This window comes from Cyanistes caeruleus, chromosome 22 (genome assembly GCF_971803275.1).
Source record: "Cyanistes caeruleus chromosome 22, bCyaCae1.hap1.1, whole genome shotgun sequence".
Classification (NCBI taxonomy): domain Eukaryota; kingdom Metazoa; phylum Chordata; class Aves; order Passeriformes; family Paridae; genus Cyanistes; species Cyanistes caeruleus.
The window spans coordinates 7,122,818-7,135,484 of NC_141722.1; positions in this window are offsets into that span (position 1 = coordinate 7,122,818).

Below are 12,667 nucleotides of genomic sequence, written 5' to 3' on the forward strand. Positions count from 1 at the left end.
TTGTGTGTGATCCTAAAAAGCTTTTCTTGACCTAAAGAGCTACAGAGACCTCTTCCAAATCAACCCCAAAATACCTGTGCCAAAACAATTCTGATCCACAAGTCATGGAAGCCACAGTGACATCAAGACAAACCCACTGGTTTCACTCAGGGTGCCAGGGTGAAGCCAAGAAAAGAAAGAATTGGTCATGGATGGATGGATGGACGATGGATGGATGGATGGATGATGGATGGATGGATGGATGGATGGATGGATGGATGGATGGATGATGGATGGATGATGGATGGATGATGGATGGATGATGGATGGATGATGGATGGATGGATGGATGGATGGATGGATGGATGGATGGATGATGGATGGATGGATGATGGATGGATGATGGATGGATGGATGAATGGATGGATGGATGATGGATGGATGGATGATGGATGGATGGATGATGGATGATGGATGGATGGATGGATGGATGGATGGATGGATGATGGATGGATGGATGGATGATGGATGGATCCATGAATGGATGGATGGATGGATGATGGATGGATGGATGGATGATGGATGGATGGATGGATGGATGGATGGATGATGGATGGATGGATGGATGGATGGATGATGGATGATGGATGGATGGATGGATGGATGGATGGATGGATGGATGATGGATGGATGGATGGATGGATGGATGATGGATGGATGGATGGATGGATGGATGGATGGATGGATGGATGATGGATGACACAAGGGGAATGTGCTCCTCAGCCAGCAGTTCCTCAAGGAAAGATGACTTTTTTCCTTTTGGGATCTGAGGCAGAGAAGGACACAACACTGAGGCACAGGGGCACTGGCTGCAGAGCAGTTCTTTACATGGGGACAATCCATACAAATGCATTTTTTGGATGGGGAATTTGTTGTGGTTGTCAATTTGAATTCCACTGACAGATCTGCTCAAGGAGCCCAGCAGGTTCCCAGCCATGGTGGAACATCCCAGCCATGGTGGAACATCCCAGCCATGGTGGAACACATCTCAGCCATGGTGGAACATCCCGGCCATGGTGGAACATCCCAGCCATGGTGGAACACATCCCAGCCATGGTGGAACATCCCGGCCATGGTGGAACATCCCAGCCATGGTGGAACACATCTCAGCCATGGTGGAACATCCCAGCCATGGTGGAACATCCCAGCCATGGTGGAACACATCCCAGCCATGGTGGAACATCCCGGCCATGGTGGAACACATCCCAGCCATGGTGGAACACATCCCAGCCATGGTGGAACATCCCAGCCATGGTGGAACATCCCAGCCACGGTGGAACATCCCAGCCATGGTGGAACACATCCCAGCCATGGTGGAACATCCCAGCCACGGCTGCAGTGTTCAGGAGGTGCAGGCTGTGCTGTATTAATATGCAAAGTGTGCCTGCCTTCCCAATTAAATGGAAAATGCTATGATTAAAGGCAGTCAGAAGATATTAGATGGATGGTGCTGAACCATGGGCTTTATTTCCTGCACACAGGAGCCCCAGAGGAGCACAGGGGAAGAAACTGAGCTGGGGAAGGGAAAATGCCTGAATCTGTGGAAGGGGGGAAAAGAAGGAAGCTGTTTCCATCAGGGCTGAATGAACACAGTGCCTCATCCTGGGCTCTCAGACACCAGCCCTGGAGGGAAGCCGAGCACCGCTGCTCACAGCAGCCCAGTTCTGGCCCATCATCCTGGGGACAGGAGGCGTGAATCACAGCAAAAAGCCCAAAGAGCATCACAACTCAGAGCTGCAGAGCCCTGAGGCAAAGCTCAGAGGGGACAGACCCTTCCTAGCCCCCCCTTTCCCTTGTTAGCATCAGCAGTTTCTCCTTTACCACCTCCCTGGGCTGGGAGAAGGAAACACAGCAGAGAAGTGCAGCGTGCTGGATAATTTACAATTAAAGCCGTGAAGATGAGAAGATAAAACAGGAAACATTAATAACTGAGTGCAGGGTTCCCTTTGCCTGCCTGCTCTAAATCAGCCCCGCAGCTTTAACCCTCCTGGCTCTGCTCTGAGCCCCAGGCCAGGCTGGCACTCCCCACTCACTCTTGCTGCTGTCTCTGAGCTCTGCTGCACCCTGTCACCAACGCACTCCCTGCCCGTGTTTCATGGCTTGCATTTAATTAAAAGAGATGGCAAAGTCAGGTATATTTATCGGGGCTTCTAATCCTCACACTCACATTTCCAGTTGCCATGGGTTTCCTTCCTCCCCCACCCCCAGCACAGAACGTGCTCCGGGATAAAGCCCAATAAATTCTGCTCTGTAATTGGCTGTGCAGGTTAGGGGTCCATCCAGCCCAGAGCCTTCAAGACAGGGAAACAGGGCCTTCAAAAAATGACTGTGAGGACAGCAAACCCCGGGGGAAGGAGTCCAGAGTGCTTCATCTCCTCCTGTGGCTGCTGCTGAGCTGTGCCAGGCACAAGGTGGGACACATCCCGGCCATGGTGGAACATCCCAGCCAGGGCCACCTGCAGTCACTGGGCTGGAGCTGCACCTCTGTCCAAAGCCAGGGTATGCTGCCCTGCTGGGCCTCTCTGAGAGCAGCAGAACATCCCAGAGCATGAGCAGAGGTTCTCTGAGAGCAGCAGAACATCCCAGGGCATGAGCAGAGGGCTCTCTCTGCCTGCCCAGCATGCAGAGCAAGGGAGGCACAGCTGCCAGAGGTGTTCATACAATCACTCTGGGTTCTAGAGCTGTTCTCACCTGCCTGCACTCCATGAAGAGCCAGGGGCACTCCTGAAACGAGCCTCTTCCACCACAGACTCTTCTGGAAAGGTTGGGGAAAGGTTTCCACAGTTTGAGGAATACAGAATTTGAGCTGTTCTTTGTCTTTAGGGAGGGATTTCAGAGCAGTGTGCCCCAGCTGAAGCCACACAGAGGAGACAGAGGGTGCCCATCCTTGCACAGCCAGAAGTTCTCCCACCTATGCTCATCATTTCAGATGCCACATCTCTACTGGGGACAACAGGAACTGTCCCTGTGCAATGCCAGCACCCACAGGGGCCCTGCTGGACATCCTGAGCAGGATTTTGTGGCTGTAAACTTCCATCGCTCAGGGAAACCCTTCTGCAGGAGCACCCACACCTGGTACCAGCACAGCAAAGCCTCCCTCCACGTCCAAATTCCCACTGAAACACCAGATCCACATCCACTGCTGAACACACATCAAACACAGCAGAAAAAGAGGGAGGGAGAAATCAGATTTCCTCTGGGTTATTCACGTAAGTAAAAGAACACAAAGACACAAGGAAAGAGGAAGGAATTCTCTGACCTTGTCACATACATGCCTGCCCTAAAAACACAGAGTTATGGCCAAAGCTGTCTGCCTGCCTGGCACTGCACAGCCTCTGCTCCTTTCCTCTCCTTTCTCTGTGATGTTAGCAGGAGTTAACATCCCTTAACTCACAGCTTTCCACATTCTGGCTTTATGTCTAATGTTAATGTTATTTAAACGTCACTTTATTTTTTTTTTCCTCTGTGAATTTCATGATGAGTTTCTTATTTCCCTCCATTTTTTTAAGGAATAGTTTATTAAGAAAAGCTGACTGCACCCCCAGCCCGTCTCCTGGAACGGCACTGATGAATAAAAACCCCCCCTCACAGGAGACAGTTTTATTCTGTTGATCGGAAGTCTGCCAGCCCAATTTATGATTGGACATAAGATCTCCAAATCTGGATTTATGTGTTGTAGTATAACGACAGGTCAATGAGATTAAAACTATGTTCATGAGAGAGCTGTGAGGCAATTTGAGTTTCATGGTTCTGTGGTGATTGGGCATTCAGTCTAAGAAAACCTGCCTTAATAAAACACTCCCAGCCCGGGAACAATCTGCACATTATTCATTATTGCAGCCTCCCCAGCACCCCCTCACCATAAAACCAGAGCAGGGAGAGCAGCTCCCCCCTCCTCCCCAGCAGATGAAGCCATCAGGGAGATGGTGCCACTGATAACGAATGGGCTGAATTAACAATAGGAACACTTTTCTTCCTTATCATATGGTTCACATAATCAAAACAGGGCAGGGGAGTGGGAGGGGAGAGAAAAAGTCTCAGCCTCTCAAAAGTCTCCTCCAACAGCTGAAAAATACAGGGAGTAAAGGCAGCAGCTCCTGCTCCCATCGAGTGACCTCCCTTGCCTTCCAGTTCCTGTTATTGAAGAAGCATCACCCTGCAAACGTCAAGCAGGGGCTGAAATGAGCCTTAGCCAGGTCCTGGACTTGCAGAGGTCACCTGGACCAGAGCAAACCTGTGGGAATCTGAGCCAGGGCCCTCCCAGGGCCAAACAGCCTCGTGTTCACATCAAAGCTGCATAAACAGAGCTTTTCTCTTCAGGATGTTTCATTCTTCATCAGTGCTTCTCCATCATCCCAACGAAGATTTTAACTCAGAAGAGATCAGAGGATGCAGTGTGGTGGTAGGAAAGTGTTCCATGCTTTGTTTCCATGTGGACTCTGTCTAAATAAAGCAACTCCTCGTGTTCTTTTCCCCATGCAAGTGCAAGGGCCAAATTCCCCTTGGCCTGAGGATCCCCAGTTCCAGTACATCTTGTAATTGCTGAATATTGCTGAATATTGAGCACAAATGCTGAAATACCAGAGCAGGAGCACATGGAATGCGACAGCAGCAGCCCAAGGACAAAGGAAGGACGTGAAGAAAGGAGCCTGAAAAAGGACAGGGCCCAGAGGAGGCAGTGGGAGCTGTTATTTGTGCTGTTCTTTGACTGTTCCAGTCGTTCTGCACTGGAGACCCAAAGCAGGGAGCCCTGTGCACCTACAGAGTTGCTGCTGCTGCTGCTGCTGAAGGGGCCAGAAATGCTTGTGGAGCAAACCCATCTCAGATAGGCAGCGAGATACCAGGACGTTCCTGTTTCATCCTTGTTTAATCTGCTCTGTTGTCAGGCAGGGCACTGGGCCAGTGCAAATTCCCACTGCCTCGGCTTCAGGGGGGGACTGGCTGCAGAATTTACACAAATAAAAGGAGAAGCGAAAAGCGCCGGCAGCACCAATCTGATTACAGAGTCATTTATTTTCTGGTCGTTAATAATTTGTGCAATAAAAGATTGCGTGCCTTTCTGAGTTAGTAGGAGTTATTGGCATGAATTTCCCTCCACACTGGTGTGAGTCTGTGCTTGGAACATAAATTATTAGTTTCTTATCGCACTCCTCCTCATTTTTCATGCTGCCACAGCCGGATCGCCAGGAGCCAACCCCTCAGCCTCGCTCTTATTTTATGCTGCACGGGAAAGGCAGCAAAGATGGCTTTTCCATCTTTAATTACACAGCTCCCTCCTGCTTTCCTCCCTCCCAGCGTCCCCACCTGAGCTGGGCTGTGCCTCTTGTGCAGCCACAGTTGGGGACAGGCGGGTCCTGTGCCATTTGCCAGCGGGATTTTGGTGAAAACCCCGTTGTGTGACAACAGCCAGAGCAAGGGAATGACAGCCCCAGCACCCTGCCAGCTCCTGTCACGGAGCTGTTTGGAAGCAAATCGCATGTGTGGATCTCAGCACGAGGGTAAAAGAAGGCTGGAATTCAGACCATCCTGGGAAGAGGAGGAGGAAAGTCCTGGCAGGGAGTCAGGCCCTACACAAGATGGTTGTGGCTCCAGTGGAAGATTGAGAAGTTTGAGGCCGGGCTGTAGCTGTGGAAATGCTTGGGCTTTCTCCTCCTAGAGCATTAAGCAGGTGAGTGATCAGGACACTGCCCTGAAAAAGTGATACTTCCCATTTTCAGAGTATTTGAGTGCAGTAAGGGAAACACACAAAGAATTAAGACTCATTTAAAAGCCATCAAAACAGCCTCCTTGCTCCTCTGGCACAGAGCACTGCAATGCTGGCTGCTGATGCTGATTGCCCCGTGAGGTGCAGCAGCGTGCACAGAAATCACCCAAAAGCCCCGGCCCTCGCCACCTGTCAGCCTCGTGGTGCTCTGCACTCAGGGTCCCTTCCAGGGTGCCCCAGGAACATCTGCACCCACATCTGCTTCCCTTCCAGGGTGGCACGGACAGAGCACAGATGCAGCTGCAGATGACCTTGCCAAGGGCTGTGCAGACCAGGAGTGCTCTGGAGAATGGAGCAGGAGGTGCAGCTTTGCCTTCCTTGCCTTGAAAGAGAAAGCTGAGGGAGCAGCACCATAACCAGTCCTGGACCCACATTCCCCAGCTCTGCCCTGACACTCCCCTGCCTCTCCAGACTCTCTGCTCATGGCCAAAGCCCTGAAACAGAACCCTGGGAATGCTCAGGGCACCCCTGCCCACTCCATTCCAAGGGGATTTACAAACACATCATTCCCAGGACCGAGATCATGGCTGGAAGCAGACTCAGACAAAAAGGTTGAGCAGGAAGATACCCGGCAGCAGAAAGACCCAGAGTAAAGGAGGAAATGGAACCACCAGGCTCAAACCCAGATCAGTGAGAGGGGACCTGAAATCAGGGCTTCATTCATCACATTTAGAACAAAGGTCCCAAAATCACACAAAATTTATTGTGACTCCTTGGCATAGGTAAACATCTATCCTTGGAGAGGAAAATACTGAAAAGAAAAAAGAAAACAAACTTATCTGAAATCTTAGGCTTTCATCAGGCCCCCAGATGAAACATTTGATGCATTGGAGGACAGTCCCGAAGTGCTCCAACAAACACATCTTCACTCTTCCTGTGATCCAACAGTTTCAAGATATTTATCGCTGCTTTTTCCACTTCCCAGGAGAACTCCCTTTATCACAACCTATTCCACATTTGTTTTGCTGCCATCAACACCTGCCAGGGCCATGCTTTCTGCAGAGTAAGTTGGAACTGTGCCACGGGCAGGATTTGTCAAACAGGGTCTCCACGCTGCCTCTTGGGGGATCCCCACCTGGGGACAATTCCATGCCCTCCCAATCCCTCCACCCCATTCCTTGCATTTGATATTTGACTTCCATATTTCCAGAAGGGGAACTGTTCCCCCGATTTCAAAACACTTTCACGATTGTCCTGCAGACCTGCCACCCCTTGGGGTAAAGGCTCTCTTTTAATCTATGTGGTGACTACACACCCAAATCAGGGAAGAAATAACTAAAAAATCCATGCTACAGACGCATAACCTTTCCAGGTGTGTCTTTGGTAGGGTGTGGGAATCCACGGGGAGACAAAACAATACCGTATTGTACTTCCCGTGTACGGCTCTGCATCAGAGCGACTTTGTGAGTAATCCGATTATCTCCTCTCCGGAATCAAAACAGCGAGGGAGAGAGGTTTTTCCCTAATCCTAGCGCCATCTCCGGGAACGCTTCATCGTGCAGAATCACTTTCACAGTGGGGACGGGAATTAGAAGAGAATTTTCCAGCTTCCCGGCATGAGCGGCTATGGGGAATGCCCCCGTCTGGGCAGCATCCCGGAGCCCCCCGGAGCCCCCCCGAGCCATCCCGGAGCCACCCCGGCGGGATGCGGAGCGGGCGGGCTGGCTCGGCCCCGGGGGCTCGGCCGGGGGCCGGCCCGGGCTGGCGCCGCTCGGTCCCCCCGGGGCGCAGCCGCCGCCGCCGCGGTCGGAGCGGCCCCGCGGGCGGAGCGGAGCCGCCGCCACGGCTCAATTACAGCGGCGGCCCCGGCGCTGCCTCCCCCGGGCGCTGCGGGCGCGGCCCGCCCGCTCCGCTCCGCCGCCCCCGCGCTCCCCGGGCGGCCCCGGCGCGGCGGAGGGGCCCGGGGGGGCTGCGAGGGGCGAGAGGCTGGAAAAACACAGCCCTGCCCAGAACCGGCCGGGATCGAACCCCGCACGCACCGCGGGGAGCGGGGAACGAGAACCGGGCAGAGCCTGTGGGGATCGAACCCGCCCTCAGTGAGACCGGGCCGCACTGCAGAACCGGGCAGAGCCTGTGGGGAACGAACCCGCCTTCAGTGAGACCGGCCCGGGCTGCAGAACCGGGCAGAGCCTGTGGGGACCGAACCCGCCCTCAGTGAGACCGGCCCGGGCTGCAGAACCGGGCAGAGCCCACAGGAACCGAACACGCCCTCAGTGAGACCGGGCCGGGCTGGAGAACCGGGCAGAGCCCACAGGAACCGAACCCGCCCTCAGTGAGACCGGCCCGGGCTGCAGAACCGGGCAGAGCCTGTGGGGACCGAACCCGCCCTCAGTGAGACCGGCCCGGGCTGCAGAACCGGGCAGAGCCTGTGGGGACCGAACCCGCCCTCAGTGAGACCGGCTCGGGCTGCAGAACCGGGCAGAGCCTGTGGGGACCGAACCCGCCCTCAGTGAGACCGGCTCGGGCTGCAGAACCGGGCAGAGCCCACAGGAACCGAACCCGCCCTCAGTGAGACCGGGCCGGGCTGGAGAACCGGGCAGAGCCCACAGGAACCGAACCTGCCCTCAGTGAGACCGGCTCGGGCTGCAGAACCGGGCAGAGCCTGTGGGGACCGAACCCGCCCTCAGTGAGACCGGCCCGGGCTGCAGAACCGGGCAAAGCCCATAGGAACCGAACCCGCCCTCAGTGAGACCGGCTCGGGCTGCAGAACCGGAGGAAAGCCCCACAGGAACCGAACCCGCCCTCAGTGAGACCGGCTCGGGCTGCAGAACCGGAGGAAAGCCCCATAGGAACCGAACCCGCCCTCAGTGAGACCGACCCGGGCTGCAGAACTGGAGGAAAGCCCCATAGGAACCGAACCCGCCCTCAGTGAGACCGACCCGGGCTGCAGAACTGGAGGAAAGCCCCACAGGAACTGAACCCGCCCTCGGGGACAGGAAAACTTTCCAGGGGAGTCAGAGGTAATTTCACCGGGGCACATCCCGGAGTCAGGACCTGGCCAGAGATAGGATGCCAAAACAAGTGAATAAAAGGAGACAATGAGAAAGTGTGGAGAATTTCAGTCCCAGAAGCCAGGAGGGAACAAGAGTCGTGTCAGGACTTCCAAAGTATGGCCTTGCAAAGCTTTTTTAGCAAATTTGGGAGACAAGGGAGAAGAATTTGATTTTATCAGAACAGTTCTGTCAGTACAAGGCCTGAAAGGATGCAGCTCTGCCATTGTGATGGGCTCTTTCTTAGCAGGGCTCAGTGCAGTTCCATCGCTTCAGTTATACTGGCAGAGTCACTGAGGAAAGCCCTTAAGTAAACAGGGTTATTTTTAATATCCCAAACAGGTAATTCTGAAATTTTCAGCTTCACCATCTTCCCCTCTGACAGCCAAATTCAGTTCCTGGGCAGATTAAGAGTTATCCCATATGCTGAGGGATACCAGATCAATTTAAGGTGTGATTTTAAGCAACTGAAAAACAGAATTTGCATTTTGAACCAGGCTTTTTCCAGTTTAATTTCTATCACAGATCCAAATGAAACTGGGAAAGGAAGCTAGCACACCTCCACTTCCAAACGGACTTTGCCTCATTCATTTCATTACTGAGCCAGTCACAAAGCCAGGACAGTGGAACGTGCAGAGCTCAGGTTTTTCAGTGTAAAACGCACAGGTTTAGCACAAACCCCCATGAACACCAGGGCACTCTGTCCCTTGTTGCTCTCCTACCCTCCTTTATCCCAGTGATGAGGAGCACTCACAAGGCTCAGCTTCCAGGCTGGAAAATAGAGAATACTTCTGCTGCAAGCAGCTCTGCCAAGAGCAGTGCCAACATTCTGTGCACCCCATCCCCTCCCAGGAAGGAAAATAAGCTGAGCATTCCCATCCCTGGCTCACAGGGAATGGAGCTGGGGTTAAATGTCAGCCTCATCAAGGGCACAGCAAGGATGCTCCATCCCCATCAGGCTTCCAGAGAAGGAGAAAGGCAATGCAGGAAGGAAGGGGAGAGGGAAGCAAATAAATAAGGACAATGCACAATTTATGAAGACAAGAAGGTAGTAAGTGCTACTCACCCAGAGTGTAAATTGGTATTGATGTCACAGCACAGCCCAGCCAAAAAATAATGATGATGATAATTTAGGGCTCGCACTATATCTCACTCAAGCCCCAGTCCTACCCAACAGCAACTCTCACCCTGCCACTTTCCTCCTCTTCCCTATTCATTGGTGTCCTCCTAAATCAAATACACTCAATGTTGATTTGATTATATTTCCTTATTTTATTTACCATCCATTGCTGTCTCCTCTCGGGCCCTCAGTGGGTGTCCCAGGGACGTTCTGCTCCCTGGCACTGGCAGAGGAGCACACCTGTCCTGAGGCCACAGCAGTGAGGATGCTCAGGCTGGGGAGGATTCCTGCATCCTGCCCAGCCCTCATCTGTCACGCTTTCATCTCTCCCCGTTTATGCCTCAGCTCCTGGCTCCCCTCTCCTGCCTCCCCAGGTTTATGGCCCTGCCTGACTTCCCTCCTGTAACATTTTACTGCTCCGTTATGGGCCCTCGGGGGCCTCATTTCCACAAGTGCTGTTTTTGCTGTAGTTAAGCCTAATTCACTGGGTTCCAGTTTTTTCTCAGTTCCCAGACTCCCTTCTCCTGCACAGCATTTTCCTGTGGATGGGAGATTTTAAAATTTTTAATTTTTTTAAGTATTAATCCCCTTTTAGGTGTTTCAAAGCCTGAATTAAGTCTTTCCCCTCCATATTGCACAGTTTTTCCTGTCTTGCCTGTGTGTGTCTGTGCCCCGGGCCCCCATAAGGGCTGGTGGACCTTGAGAAGCAATCTGGGATCTCTCATCATCCATTTGATGTTCTTTGGGAAGGGCAGAGCAGTCCTGGGAGCTCCTCAGGAGCGAGGTGTGTCCCTGTGTGTGCCTCCAGTGCAGCTGACAGGGTTCTGTTCCTCCAATGCTTGTCTGTACTCCTTTTTTTCTTTTTTTTTTCATTTATTTTCGCTCTGTCATCAGGGAATTAAATACTTCCTTTGTCATTTACATTCATTTCTTCCCTGAAGCCCTGTGTGGTACTCTGTGACCACTAGAGATCCACCTTCCTAGCACACCCAGGTACAGACACAGGTAAGCACACACAGATAATATCAATTGGTGAATGATTCATTTCAATAAATCTCCCTATCCGAGGCTCATTTTCCAGTGCTGCTTTCTTCCACTGTTCCAGCTCCACCTGGGGCTGTGATTTATTTTGTTTTAGGACCAGTTTTCACATCCAACCACAGCACAATCCATGTCCTCCTCTACTCTGCCTGAGCCCAAACCACAGAATCACCTGAGGAGGGGCAGAGGACACACAGAGGTCATGGCCAGGGCTGTCCCTGTGCTCCCAAGGCAGGGGGACAGGTGGGGCTGTGGAGAGCACTGATTCTGTGGGGTGACCTGCCTGGGCTTTGTGCCCAAAAGGACTGAAACTGCCTAAAGGAAAAAAGAGAAGCTACACTGGAGTCCCATCCCACGTGCCAGGATCCAGACTGTTTAACTCTGCTCCAGTAAACTATTGAACATCAGCTTAATCCCAAATAGCTCCATAACAGTGCCAATTACCTGGGAAAGGAAACATGAATTTGTAAATAATGCTGTCTTCTGCCATTCTCTGTTATTTTACAAGATCAGAAGCTTATTGCCAGTGTTTATTAAATTGCCAGCCTATTGCAAGAGATAAATAGGTGTTTGTAGCTTCCCCCTATTTTCTCTGAGAGATAAACTGTGGCACAGAGAAATTAAATGAGCTGCCCGAGGTCATACAATGAACAGTTTGGGAACTGCATCACTGGACCAAATCTTTTCTCCTCATTTTTGTGTTTCTGAAAGGCAAAACCTCCAGGGGTTGGGCACACGCTGCCAAATGATCTCCCAAAATTACCAATACTGGCACATCTCCATTCCTACAGAAGCTGTGAGCAGAATCAGAGCAGTTGGTATCTTAAGTAGTAACAAACAAAACTAAACCCAGAAATGAAAAGCCAATCCCAAGCATTTGGGGGTTAAAAATGATGCTACTGCGTGTTTCTGTTCAGTGGGGAAAACTCCAGCTCCTGACTCCTTCAGCAAACCCTGCCAGGTGCCCCGGTGGCAGCTCCCTGTGCGATCTGGGGGCTCAGATCCAGCTCCAGAGTGGGCTCTTGGTGCACAACAGAAATTCCAGGAAGAACCACGTTGTGCCACGCAGCCAGCACTGCCCAGGGGCTGCTGCAGGTGGATAAATCCCATGTAGCTGGAGCCTGGAACGGCCACGTCCCTACTCAGCACCCAAACCCCAACGCTGCCACACTTTTCCATGGAAAAAGTGCGATATATTCCAGCATTCCTACAGGCACTACAGGCATTGCACAACACTGTGGGGACTTGGATTGGTAAAAGTGACTGTCCCTCTCCTCCGGGAGCTCAGCTCACTGACTCCACCAGACCTATTTATGTGAGCAATAATTACTGCTCTGAATAAGGGATTAAATCTCCAGCTATTAGACTCTAAAGTAAAAGCCCAAATGACAGACACTAATCTCTTCAGGGTATAAAAGGAGTTTTTAGCTGATGCATTAACGGGCTGTGTGGCATCATCCAGAGTCCCTGTTCCGTGCTCAGTGTGTGTGTCCTGTGCCCTGCCAGCAGCCCCAGGGACAGCAGGAGCCATCCCTTTTCTCCTTTTCTCCCAGCCAGCATCACCCCTTCCGGATGGTAACACACTGCTGAGAAAGGCAACAAAGGAATTCATCCCTCCCTGGTATTCCAGGGTGATTTGTTGGTATCTCAGTTGTGTTGTTCCTACAGAACTGATCAAGAAGTTTAAATCTGGCTGTGAAAGAATGAGAAAGA